Below are 12582 nucleotides of genomic sequence, written 5' to 3' on the forward strand. Positions count from 1 at the left end.
GAAGCAGGCTCCACGCAGGGAGCCCGACGCACGCGGGACTCGATCCCGGATCTCCAGGATCATGCCCCAGGCCGAAGGCAGGTGCTAAACCGCTGAGCCACCCAGGGGTCCCATAAAATGCATTTAAAAACCTTCAACAGTGCTAACTCTGGAAAAACAAGTCTACGTACCCTCAGTAAATAGGATGAGAAAAATTAATATGGCCAGGCAATTGACAGTATCAGCCCCATGAGACTGAAATGAACATTAGAACATCTGTCCCATAACGGCATCAAGACCACATAATCTGACCATAATGCATTTGAATCTTGACCAGTAACAATCAAATGACCAAAAAAAAAAAAAAAAAAAAAAAAAAAGGTTAACATAGAGCACGCTAAACCCCAATCTAAATTAAATGAAGTTCAAACAGGGCTTCATGTTAGTGAGACCAACTGTATGTAAATTCTAACAAAGCCCCTATATATCAAAATTCACACGGGGGAACTGCGAGGGCATATAGAGGGATTTTCATCATCTCATAGGATTTCATTAGAGAAGAAAAATTGGAGAATCATGAAATTTAGTCCCAGCTGAAGGATGAGACAATGTAACAGCAGCAATCATAACATTTACTGTGTTTCTCTCCTATTAGGTACTCATCTGTGTCTTGTGAGGAGCTGGAATGGAAGGCTTTTTTTTTTTTTTTTAAAGATTTATTTATTTATTTATTCATTAGAAACACACAGAGAGAGAGGCAGAGACATAGGCATAGGGCTCCTTGTAGGATACCCGATGTGGAACTCCATCCTGGATCCTGGGATCACACCCTGAGCCAAAGGCAGCCGCCCAACCGCTGAGCCACCCTGGTGTCCCTGGAAGGCTTTCTTCTATCTATTACAATCACAGAATCTCTCCAGCAGGTGGCTGCTTGTGCAATTTAAGGGATGAGTATTTATTTATTTATTTATTTATTTATTTATTTATTTATTTATTTTTTTAAAGATTTTATTTATTTATTCATGATAGTCACACAGAGAGAGACAGAGAGGCAGAGACACAGGCAGAGGGAGAAGCAGGCTCCATGCACCAGGAGCCCGATGTGGGATTCGATCCCGGGCCTCCAGGATCGCGCCCTGGGCCAAAGGCAGGCGCCAAACCGCTGCGCCACCCAGGGATCCCAGGGATGAGTATTTAAAGAGGTCCTCCCACATTCTTTACTCCTGTGAGGAGTCTCCACAATGTGAGTTCCTACAGGGATTACCCAGAGACAACACTGAAGGCTTTTCCATATGCCTTAGATTCATGGGGTTTCTCTCCAACAGGAGGACAAATATCTACTGAAGATGACAGAAGGGGCCACCTCAGTGGCTCAGTGCATTAAGCATTGGATCCTTGATCTCAGGTCTTGATCTCAGGATCATGAGTTCAACCCCCACATTGGGCTCCACACTGCCTATGGAGTCTACTTTAAAAAATTAACAATTAATAATTGGGCCACCTGGGTGGCTCAGCAGTTTAGCGCCGCCTTCAGCCCAGGGTGTGATCCTGGAGACCAGGGATCGAGTCCCACGTCAGGCTCCCTGCATGGAGCCTGCTTCTTTCTCCCTCTGCCTGTGTCTCTGCCTCTCTCTCTCTGTGTCTCTCATGAATAAATAAAATCTTTTAAAAATTAATAGTTAATAATAAAAAATCATAAAGATGAAAGGTTAAAAGCTTTCCACAGACCTTAGTTTCTTAGGTGTGAATATGTAAATGCATGAATTCTCACATTTCTGTCGTTCAGGGAAGTTGAGCTTCCTTTCAATATGTTCTTTTTTTTTTAAGATTTTATTTATTTATTCATGAGAGACACACAGAGAGAGGCAGAGACACAGGCAGAGAGAACGAAGCATACGCCATGCAGGGAGCCCGATGTAGAACTTGATCTCAGGACTCCAGGATCATACCCTGAGCTAAAGGCAGACACTCAACCGCTGAGCCACCCAGGCACCCCCCTTCCAATATGTTCTTATGCGTTCAGTATTTTGAGAAAATTAATGAAGCTTTTCCCACATTCCTTTCATTCACATGAACTCTCTCAATTGTGAATTTTTATTTATTTATTTATTTTTAAGTTTTATTTATTTACTTATTTAAGCAATCTCTACACCCAATATGGGGCTTGGACTCACAACCCTGAGATCAAGAGTCACATGCTCTTCTGACTGAGCCAGTCAGGCATCCCTCAACTGTGAGTCTTCAGATGGTTTTTAAATCTGGAAGAATTGGTGAAGGCTTTCCCACATTCCTCACATTTATAGGGTTTCTCTGTACTGTGAACTCTTCTATGTTCATTAAGTTTTGAGGACTTACTGAAGTCTTTCCCACATGCTCCACATTTATAGGGCTTCTTCATATTGTGCTTTTTTAAATGTTTGTTAAGGTGTAGGGAATATCTAAAGGCTTTCCCACAGGTCTTGCATTCGTAGGGTTTCTCTCCAGTGTGAATTTTCATGTGTTTCATAAGGAATGACTGATATACATAAGTTTTCCTACAGTCTTGACATTTATATTTCCCCCTTCTAGTTTTAGTCTTCCTGTTTGAGTCAGAATTTGCAATGTGGGCAAAGGTTTTATCACCTTGATTATTCTCATGATTTGCCTCTGTTGTACAGGATTGCCTCTGCACATCATGGATCGAGCTATTTTGGAAGGTGATTTCACATGGATTAGACTCATAAGTTTTCTCTTCAGCATGAGTCCTGTATGTCCTAAGGGAAATGTCTTCACCAAAGGCTTTTCCAAATGGATCCCATTCATGAACGTCCACCCCCATGCAGATATTTTTACGTATGTGAAGCACATTGTTCTGATTGTCAGTCCATGTGTGTGACTCTGACTCTGTCCGATATCCTACAAGCGGGGTCAGCTCAATGCTTGGCCACAAGACTCTATCATATTTGTTGTTTCTATACATCTTTGGATTACTGGTTAGGACAGGATTTTGTTTCACAATATTTGAGGCACATGTTTGGATACAATTTCTTGTGGAATCTCTCCATGAAGGCCCAAGATTTGAGCTAGGTATAAAGTTGTCTCTCATTTCATGATATCCACAGATATTAACTGGAGACTCACCCTTCTTGTGCACAGCAGCAACTTGCTTGAACTTTTGCTCCCTTTGCTTGGGTGGCTCATCTGTTTCGTGGCATTTCCAGTCTTTTCCCAACAGGGAGAACTGGGAACTGTTGTTCACAGCACACACTCTATTTGCTTCATCAAGTGTCTTTTTAGCAAGAATGTCCTGCTGTGGGGTTGAGTTTTGGGTTTTATGCTGACTCATCAAATCTGAAATAAAATGACACAAAAATTAAATTCTTTGTTGAGAGTTAAGGTGGGTTGGAGATGCTAAAACAGGCAAATGCCCATGTGGGTTTCTTTTCAAATGTTCACACATTTCCTCACATGAGAGGAAAACGTGAAAGGGAAGAAAGAGTAAGTGAGCCAGCAAGCAGATTCTGGACTGTGTCAGGAGCTTGACTATGGCAAGGATAGGTTCTATGTGAACAGAAGCTGCTGTGAAACAGTTCTGTGGGGATTGAGAGTGTAATCAGGAATGCCATATGGAAGAGAACTGGACAAATATCTATCATGGGCTGAATTTATATCCTCCACAGATCTGTATGTTGAAGATCTAACCCCCCTCCTCCATGTGATGGTATTTGCAAGTGGGTTCTCTGGGAGACAATCAGGTTTAGATGAGGATATGACAGTGGGGCCTCCATGATGGCATGAGCATCCTTACAAGAGCCAAGAACAGAACTTGCTGTCTTTCTACCATATGAAGACATAGCAAGACGGTGGCCATCTGCAAACCAGGGAGAGAGACCTCACTGGGAATGAACCTGCTGGCACCTCCACCTGGAACTTCCCAGCCTCCAGAATGTGACAGATAAGTGTCTGTGGGTAAGTCACTCAGACTATGGCATTCTGTCGTCAGAGCGCAAACAGACTAAGACAGAGTCCACATGTAATTCTGAAGACCAAGGGGCACAAGTCTTTGGGACAGAAAAAAAAAAATGAGAGCACAGCTGGAATAAAAAACCTGTATGGACAGGACAATGCTCAACATAGGTGAGTCTTAAGAAACAAAAACAAAACAAAAACAGAAAAAAAAATAGGTGAATCTTAGCTTGCCTCCCCAAAGCAATGGATTTTTTCTTTTGAAAAATGGCAATGGGGGCACCTGGGTGGCTCAGTCAGTTAAATGTCTGCCTTTAGCTCAGGTTATGATCCTGGGGTCCTGGGATCTAGTCCCACCTTCAACTTCTTTTCCGTGGGGAGTCTGCTTCTCCCTCTGCCCCTCCCCATGCTTGTGCTGTCTCTCAAAAAATAAATAAAATATTAAAAAATTTAAAATAAAATCCTTTCTCATAAAGATTCATATCTGCCCAGAGCACAGGTGCACAGTACCTAGGTAATATCCCCCCACACCATTCCCAGACCCGCTTCTTGCTCCAAATGGGAGATCAGACTAGGTTTGAGCCCTTGAGATCCCGGTCACTGGGAAATGGGACTGTGCATGGTATAAGGGAGTGATTCCAGGACTTTCCATGAAACAAGGTTGCATGCTGTGGTCTACAAGAGTTCCAAAGCTAAGCAGCTATGAGTATGGCACAAAAAGTAGTCCCTCCATTTTCCTTGTGAATGCACTGAAACTCTCTATGCTCTGTGCTCACTCACTTAAGGATCCCACAAGGGCTGTTGTTAATGATGAAGAGAATAAACATGTAATGCAATGGACAGATTTCCTGTTTCTCAGGGGAAACTTTATGTCCACCACCTGGGGGCAGTAGCCCCATCTAGATCTCTGGGAACACAGAAAGGGCCTGACTCCCATTGGTCCCAGCCTTGGTCCCAGCCATGAATAAGTGTGGGAGGGTGAGATCCTCACCCACAGAGGCCAGGTTCCGGCAGTTCTCCAACATCACGTCTCTGTAGAGATTTCTCTGCGTAGAGTCCAGCAGAGCCCATTCCTCCTCAGTGAAATTCACAGCTACATCGGTGAAGGTCACAGGGTCCTAAAACAACACACCCGTTTGGGGTACTGTTAGGAGTTGAATTGTTTCCCCTCCCAAAGATGTGCCAATGTCCTAAAACCCAGTACCTGTGAATGTGACCTGATTTGGAAATAAGGCATTTGCAGATGTAAAGAGGTACCACGAGGTCATGCCAGAGTAGTGGAGGGGCCCTATTCCAATGACTGATATCTCAGAAGAGGAAATCTGCACACAGACACACAGAGGGAGAAATGTCACATGATGGCAGGAGTGGGGACCGGAGTGAAGTGTCTATAAGCCAAGGAGAGGACTTCATAAATCGTACATAAAACTGTCCCACTTCCAGTCTGAATCAGACATAATTTACCAAAACTGTATTGCTATTCATCTCTTGATCCAGCATTTATCCTTGTGGGATTACTCCAAGACTACCCTAGCCCAAAAGCCAAGTGATATGTGCACATAAGGAGTGATTAAAGGTTTTTTTATAACAGCAAAAGATTGGGGCAGCCCCGGTGGCGCAGCGGTTTAGGGCCACTTGCAGCTGGGAGTGTGAATCTGGAGACCTGGGATCGAGTCCCTCGTCGGGCTCCCTGAACGGAGCCTGCTTCTCCCTCTGCCTGTGTCTATGCATCTCTCTCTCTGTGTGTCTCTCATGAATGAATAAATAAAAATCTTAAAAAAAAAAACAGCAAAAGGTTGGCGACTACCCCAAATATTCAACAAAGAGGATTCCTTATAAAAGTATGATATGCCCACACAATGAAGAAACTTGCAGCCGCAGATAAGAATGAGCCAGATATCTTATATACAGATATAAAGTGATATTATGTGCTCTCCAGATTATATGTTTTATGTATTTTTTTAATATATTTTTTTAATTTTTATTTATTTATGATAGTCACAGAGAGAGAGAGAGGCAGAGACACAGGCAGAGGGAGAAGCAGGCTCCATGCACCGGGAGCCCGACATGGGATTCGATCCCGGGTCTCCAGGATCGCGCCCTGGGCCAAAGGCAGGCGCCAAACCGCTGCGCCACCCAGGGATCCCTGTTTTATGTATTTTTAAAAAGATTTTATTTATTTGAGACAGAAATAGAGAGAGCATAGTGGGGAGAAAAGGGAGAAGCAGGCTCCCCACTTAGGAGGGAGCCCCATATTGGACTTGATCCCAGGAGCCGAAGGCAGATGCTTAACCGACTGAGCCCCCCAGGTGCCCCTATTTTATATTTCAAGCAAAAAGAAAAAAAAAAGGCACAGGAATGTATAACAAACCACAGACTTATCAGTAAAGGAACAGGTGGGAGAGGAAGGAACAGAAGAAAGACTTGTCTAAATACAACCTTGTTATATACATTTTCATTGGGAACCTGGTAATGTGCACACATTCAGTAAGAAAACAATCCCCCAGGGGCACCTGCCTGGTGGCTCAGTCGGTTAAGCGCCTGCCTTGGGCTCAGGTCATGATCCTGGGGTCCTGGGATCGAGCCCTGAGTTGGGCTCCCTGCTCAGCAGGGAGTCTGCTTCTCCCTCTCCCTCTGCCTGCTGCTCTCTGGCTCTCTCTCTCTGTCAAATAAATAAATCTTAAAAAAAAAAGAAAAAAAAGAAAACAATCCCCCAAATAGGGAAACTCAACTAAATGACAGCAAGGGTATATCAAGCTGGCAGGTTAACCATTTGGAGTGAAAAGTTAATTTGAGAGATGATAGCTACACCTTAGCACATAATAAATAGTCTCTTGTACAAAAGAAAGGAAATCAGATCTTGGCGTTATTACTAAGTCAATACTAACACTGCTTCTTACAGATGTTTTACATGCCCTGCAGGATCAGGCAAAGGGATTATGTCAATAAGGAAGCATGTTTTTTTTAGTCTGAGAAGGAAAGATTCAAATTTAAAATTACAAGAGATGAGACGCCTGGGTGGTTCAGTGGTTGAGCACCTGCCTTCGGCCCAGGGCATGATCCTGGAGTCTAAGGATTGAGTCCGACATCAGGCGCCCTGCATGGAGCCTGCTTCTCTCTCTGCCCGTGTCTCTGCCTCTCTCTCTGTGTGTGTCTCGCATGAATAAATAAATAAAATCTTTAAAAATAAATAAATAAAATTACAAGAGTCAGGGCGTCTGGCTGGCTCAGTCAGAAGAGCCTGCAACTCCTGATCTAGGGGTTGTGAGTTCGAGCCCCACATTGGGTGTAGGGATTACTTAAATCAATAAACTTAAAAAAAGGTTTTTTTAGAAGTTAAAAAAGGTCGACTTCATGACAAAATATCAGCAGAAACACACATAACGCACGCATGTGCGCGCATGTGCACACACACACACACACACACACACACACTTGCCCAGCCAATCTCTGCAGAGAAAATGCCCAGAAGAAATAATAAGCAGGAAGCACTGAGAAATAGCTGCTTTGTGAACAGAAAACGCAGAGTGTGAGTCTGAGCGATCCTGTGGTGTCAGAAGGCAGAGAAGCCACCCTACACGGTGTGAAGAGGCACAGAGGCTAGTTGTCAGGGTCTCCGAGTGGTTCCATATGGGAAATTCTGAACTGTAAAATAGCAACTGATTGAAACACTGGATACTAAAAACACATGAACTCCTAATAACACCCAAATGGGAAAACCAAAGTGGGTGGGTGGAGGGAGCATTTCTGGCTACCAGAGGCTGCTTTTAGCCCTTAGTCTAAAACTTGGGTAATGAAAGGAAAAATGTCTTTGCCTTTCTTTGTTGTTGTTGTTGTTGCTTGTTTGGAGACTTATTTATTTGAGAGAGAGAGAGAGAGCATGAGCAAAGAGGAGGAGGCAGAGGCAGAGGGAGAAGCAGACTCCCCGCTTAGCAGGGAGCCGGGACCCAGGGCTCAATCCCAGGACCCAGAGATCACAACCTGAACCAAAGACAGATGTTCAACTGACTGAGCCACCCAGGTGCCCTAAGTTTTTGCCTTTCTACTAGGAATGTAACTCGAGTAACTGAATACTCCTTCTTGATGACAGAAAACCCTACAGAGTTCCAGCTAAAAAACTTCATAGGAATGACTGCATTGAAGAGCCACCATTTTGCACCCTAATGAAATAACTGATTCAGGAGACAAGTACTCTCTCCCTGTCCCCTTTCCTCAGCCCTTCCCCCAGCTCGTGCTTTGTCTCTAAAATACATAAATAATCAAAATCTTAAAAAGAAAAAAAATAAATCTAACTCTGAAAGATACTTTTTGGTAGAGACTACTGGAATTCAAACTCTGGACAGGCATTAGAGATATCTTGAGTTATTTTCTCTCTCTCTGTAAAGCACCGTGTTTGGTATCCTGGATGCCCTGATTTCTAGTGACTTTAAAGATTTGGAGAATTTTTTTTAAGGATTGTATTTATTTATTCACGAGAGACACAGAGAGAGAGAGGCAGAGACACAGGCAGGGGGAGAAGCAGGCTCCCTGCGGGGAACCCGATGCAGGACTCGATCCCAGGACTCCGGGATAACAATCTGAGCCGAAGGCAGACACTCAACCACTGAACCACTGAGCGACCCAGGTGTCCCACTATTTGGAGAATTTTTTTATTGTGTTTTTTACATTTGTATTCCTTAGAATACAAAATTTTTTGTAAAAATTCTATTTTTACAATTTGTATTCAATTTTTTTTTCAAAATTTGAAACATTTCAGATTAGAAACTAAAAAATATATACATTAAATATACATATAAACAAAGTCAGATGATATCAAGGACTGGTGTATGTTTTTACATATTAAAAACATCTTCAGGGGTGTCTGGGTGGCCCAGTCAGTGGATTGTGAGACTCTAGATCTCATGGTTGTGGATTTCAGCCCCACATTGGGTGTAGAGATGACTTAAAATCTTTAAATAGAGAAGGAAAAAAAAAAGCTTGGTGGTATAAAAGAACTTTCTAACCATTTGCATTAAATCTCAGGAAGTGTGAACAGATATAATACAGGGAAAATGAAATGCAAGCAAGCCATTGATCACAATCCACCAGCTTCTGGGGATCCCTGGGTGGCTCAGCGGTTTGGCGCCTGCCTTTGGCCCAGGGCACGGTGCTGGAGTCCCGGGATCGAGTCCTGCGTCAGGCTCCTGGTGCATGGAGCCTGCTTCTCCCTCTGCCTGTGTCTCTGCCTCTCTCTCTCTCTCTCTCTATCATGAATAAATAAATAAAATCTAAAAAAAAAAAAAATCCACCAGCTTCCACACATTGCCACCACTTCCCATCCCACTTCACTGCCCTTCTCCTACTGCACTATTGTAAACAAAAGTCCAGCTATCATAGCATTGCATTCTCAAATACTTTTATTATATATCTCTAAAACAGGAGGAATTTTTTTTTTTTTGCGTGAAGAATCTTTTAAAATGTGGCTGCAACATTATCAGGCTGAGAAAAACTAGCAGTAATGTTTTTATAGAATCAAATACCCTAGTCTGTCTCCCACGACCCACATACTGCATTTGGTTACTTGAGTCTTTTAAAATCTGTAACATTAGCTGCAGAAGAGTGTCCAATGAGCTCATTTTCAGGATTTTAAGGAACCTTGAAAAGATATGCAAGAATCTACAAAAGGGGTTGCTTTGGGGTGGCCAGGAGTCTAGAACAGAGTGAACCAGGGTGGATGGAGGAAGGCTTCAAGGTCTACCCTAACCAACTTGCAACTTTTTAAACACACTAATCTATTACACATTCCAGAAATAAAATATTAAGCAAAATACAGCTTACAATTAAATGGTTTACAATGCAATTGATGAGGTTGACTTTTTTTTAACCTTGAAGTCATCTTTTCCAGCTAAAATAAAAATTCCTTCTCCTGGAGGGATTTAATGGCTTTTATATTTCAAAATTCTCTAGGGGTGTAAACCACCTGCCAGATGTCAGAGTGTTCTTCAAGTTGGAACTGGAGTACCCACATTTTCTTAAATATACTGACTCCATTTCTTAGGAAATAGGCAACCATAATACTTTGGTTTCAAAAATTTCAAACAGTTATGTAGGGTCCCCCAAGATCCCCTTGCGTTCACTACTCCGGGGTTCACGTGAATTCAGGTTTTCACCAAACAGAAATGTGACACTCGGGATCCCTGGGTGGCACAGCGGTTTAGCGCCTGCCTTTGGCCCAGGGCGCGATCCTGGAAACCCAGAATCGAATCCCACGTCGGGCTCCCGCTGCATGGAGCCTGCTTCTCCCTCTGCCTATGTCTCTCTCTCTCTCTGTGTGTGTGACTATCATAAATAAATAAAAAAAAAAAAGAAAGAAATGTGACACTGAATATTATAAAGTTCTTAAGTGCTTGGGCAAACTGGAGATTATAGGCAACCTTGTCCTTGTGAATGCAAGGATGCAAAATCCACCCTGCATTCATTCGGTGAAGAGATCAGATGTGGATGAAACCAGTAGCAAAGTCAAAAGGACTCTTTTTTTCCACCCCTTACTTGGCTGTTTTCTAACTCACAGATAAACTTTGTTTTCTGAAAATCATAGCCCTCAAAAAATGCTGCCGTTTGACACCATATCAGTAAGAAAAGAACATCCCATTCTTGCCTGGGGCATCTTGAGTCATTTGGACGGAGAAGCAGTCTCAATCTGCAACCCTGGGCAAAGAGCTTCAGATAAGGGGTTTGGGACACAACATTCCGCCTCTATCTGACCCTGTAGTTTCCAAGGGACCATCCAGACCAGGTAATTCCTTTGTGTGCAGTTCAGCTTGAGCCTAACTAAGCCGGGATGCCTTTACATTTACCCCGAATACCACCCTCTCCTGTCCCCGGGTTATCCTATAATGAAGGACTTCACCCCTGCTTTCATTTGCCAGGTTCCTCTAGGTGCAATATGATCTCTCTCCCTTGCAACAAACCAGTAAGTCCTTGGCCATCTCAGACACGTTTGTTTGGGACAGTGGGAAAACAAAAACACACCCCAAAACAAAGAGAATGCATAATTCTGGGTGGGCTCAGGTGAGCAGGTAGAAGGAAAACATCCACATTTGGCAGATGAAACACATCCCCACCTGCCCTGTGCTTTCCATGAACCAGGCTGAACCGACTAGATGAATGACAAACAGGCAAGTTGTTCGGATCCTGATCCTGGATCCTTTTATAATGCCCTCCACAGAGCTCTCAGTCCCCCCAAAAAGGAAGAAACTGGACCAAACCCAAGGAAGGCAATCGTTTCTCTCGAAGAGAACCCAATGGCATCCTCTCCGTCTATGCCCAGAATTTGTCAGCTCGCTCTAATCACAGCGGACTCCCAATACCCGCATGGATCCAAACAGCGGCTCCCTCCAGCCCCGCATCCGCCGGGCGCCGGCACCCCCCTGCCCACGCCAGGGACTGCAGTGGGGGTGGGGGGGCGGTCCCTGCCTCCTGGGTCAAGCGGAGGGAGCATTTGGGGCTCAACGGAGGTCACTCTCGGCCTCCGCTCTCCTCCCGGGCGGGCCGGGGGAGTCGGGCTTCCCCGGGCAGCTGCTCCCGACCCTCCGGAACCCGACCCGCTCCCTCCCGCAGTGTGGACTCTCCCGCAACCCCGACACTCACCATCTCGGCAGCCTGGGCTTCTGGACGCGTCCGTCTGTGGGCGGCACAGCCTAAGAGCCGGTTCCCGGTGCTGGATAGACGGCTGCAGGACTGCAGACGAGAGGGATGGGGCTCTGAGAATAATAACTAAATACACAAAACGGGCCTCCCGGGAGAGATCGGCGACAGATTCATGCAGCCCAGGCCCTTTGTACCTGCTTCCCGACCGCCTCCAAATCGGTGGTAGAAGGGATGGGGGGCGGGGAGGAGGAGCCAGCAGGAAGGGGATCCCGGGACCTGCTGCCCTGCCCGGGCCCTGTCATCCCAGCGCCCCACCCTTGCACCCAGGATCCCGCAGAACTTTCTCCCCAGCCACTTCTGCTCCCTGGAGGCTTCCAGAAATGAGAACCACCTCCCCGGGAAAGGAAAGGAAGACTTCCCTGTGCTGGAGCAGGACACAGTCGGGTGGAGGGGTCCCCAGTTTCTCTCTCTGTCACCCCTCCTCCCTCTTTTCCTTTGGCAACCTTCTCCACCCCGCAGGCGCTAACTAGCGGCTAACCCGCAAGGTTTGCACCAACAGTTCAGAAAATACTACTCTGATCGTTACTGGGATTGAACCAGAGACCCTCGGGCGAGAACAGTCGCGACCTCCAATCCCAAATTCCAGTGAAAGAAAACAGCTGCCTACCATTCAGCTGCAAAACATCTAGATCAGTTTAAGCTGGAGCGTCACCTGATCTTCAGGTGCCCGGCGAAGCGCATCCGGAATGAAGCCTTTAACCTCAACCCGAGAATTTCTTATGGATGGTCCGTGGCAAGACTTGGTTTTACATCCTCTCGCCCCCACCCACCCTCACGTCACCTGCTCCCCCCACCCCGTCCCCGCCCTCTGCCCCTCCCCCAAAGATCGAGGCCAGCCCAGCCTGTTCCTCCGACTCTAGGAAAGAAGGGCAGAGAACCGCTAAAAGTCAATGAAATCAGTTAAATTTTTATGCAGTGTCTCATTTCTAGCAATGCAATTCTACTCTAAAGCTTTCATGGCCTAATATT

At 45.1% G+C, this 12582-nt stretch overlaps 1 long non-coding RNA gene across 1 annotated transcript; it reads right to left on the reverse strand.

Moving 5' to 3' along the window:
* Positions 1 to 643: 643 nt before the first annotated feature.
* LOC140602834 (uncharacterized) lies at positions 644 to 12369 on the reverse strand. Its single transcript, XR_012005770.1, has 4 exons — positions 12221 to 12369; positions 11554 to 11643; positions 4916 to 5042; positions 644 to 3309 (listed from the first exon to the last, which is right to left on the reverse strand). It is a non-coding gene; the product is annotated as an uncharacterized lncRNA (long non-coding RNA).
* Positions 12370 to 12582: the final 213 nt, after the last annotated feature.

The sequence above is a fragment of the Canis lupus genome, chromosome 1 (genome assembly GCF_048164855.1).
Source record: "Canis lupus baileyi chromosome 1, mCanLup2.hap1, whole genome shotgun sequence".
Classification (NCBI taxonomy): Eukaryota; Metazoa; Chordata; class Mammalia; order Carnivora; family Canidae; genus Canis; species Canis lupus.